Raw genomic sequence first — 1,468 nt, 5'->3', positions numbered from 1 at the left:
CACAATGTGACGTGATGTCAACAATCAATAAAGCTAATTCCAGACGCTGCAAGGTTTGTGACGTATATACAGGTGTACAATCGCTTTATGCAAACCATGACAATGGTGCAAACACATGTACACCTCTACATATACGAGAAAATGAACACTTCGAAGACGAGCATAACGTTGTCGTTATAGAAGAAAGTCAATGGTGAAAAAAGTGATGCAAAATAAAAACGAGGTAATCAGATTACTTATTAAGTAACTACTTTTTAAAGTAGTTTTTAAACCTCGGTCTCTGTGTTACTTTTTCAAACAAGTTGACCTGATGCATGCACACAGCGAACAACCTATTTTCAAACAACAACAACAACAACAACATTATGCTCGTCTATTAGCCTTACTATTATTAACTCTGTTTATTTATATATTTTTGTGTTTGAGAGGTTTCGCTGTGCACATGTGTTTGCGGCAGTCTTATTAGAAGTAACGCAATAAAACACAAGCTGATGTATTACAGGACTGACGTAGGGAAAGTGATTTTAACATATGAGGCTAACAGAACAGGGTCATGATAAAGTGCTCAAACTAGCCGTGCACTGCGGTTTCTAAAGAACGAACACGTGTGTGACATAAAATCAATTGACTGTGAGTTTATGGTCCTGCTCTGAAAACCTGAGCAAATGTAGATCTGTCACACTCTGTAATGTCAGGCCTTAACGTTATGATGATTTCCTGGTCAGCTCTGCTAAAGGGCTACAGGTCAGGTGACGGCAATACTGTCACCAACAGACTGCACTGTTGACATTAAAATGACTTTACTGTAGTTATTTACTGTAAGACGTTCTAGTGAGCTGCCTTGCTATCTAGAGCCAAAGTGCAGCTGTCTTCAAAGGCAGCATTCTAACTGACATTAGCATACAAAATATACAGCATACACAAATATAGTGTAAAACTGTCCACTTGTCTATTTTAATCAATACTTTTCAGGATTGTATGAATAATCACACAAATAGTGCTCCTTGTGTGAAGCACAAAAGAGACACAAGTCACAGTACAGTTTTTCATTAGCATGTTGCTAAGCTACATGGCACAAAACCGCAGTTAGCATTAAATTATCCAGCATACACAAAAAAAGTGTAATTTTTAATTGGGTTAAACTACATGTTCCAATACTTGTCAGCATTGATTGAAATATAAATATATTTATAATAAACTGTTTTACTTTATTTATTTATTCTTTGGCCAATGATGCCTGAAAATGCTCCCTACTTAGGCAGCTCACTGTGTGATATAGTCGATGAGACTGTTTAGTTGGTCTCGTGGAGGTTTGAACAGCCTCTGATGTCTCATAAACGACTAAAGTCTTTTACAGTGTCATCTTGACCTTTAACCTCTGACCTTCTGAACAGGAACAGAAAGGGTCAGAATCAACATTATTCCCTAGCATGAACAATCTGTGTCTCAGAAATGCAAATATGACCCA

Source organism: Xyrauchen texanus, chromosome 7, assembly GCF_025860055.1.
Source record: "Xyrauchen texanus isolate HMW12.3.18 chromosome 7, RBS_HiC_50CHRs, whole genome shotgun sequence".
Taxonomy (NCBI): domain Eukaryota; kingdom Metazoa; phylum Chordata; class Actinopteri; order Cypriniformes; family Catostomidae; genus Xyrauchen; species Xyrauchen texanus.
The sequence above is the reverse complement of the archived record's forward strand: the minus strand, read 5'-3'. Positions refer to the sequence as shown.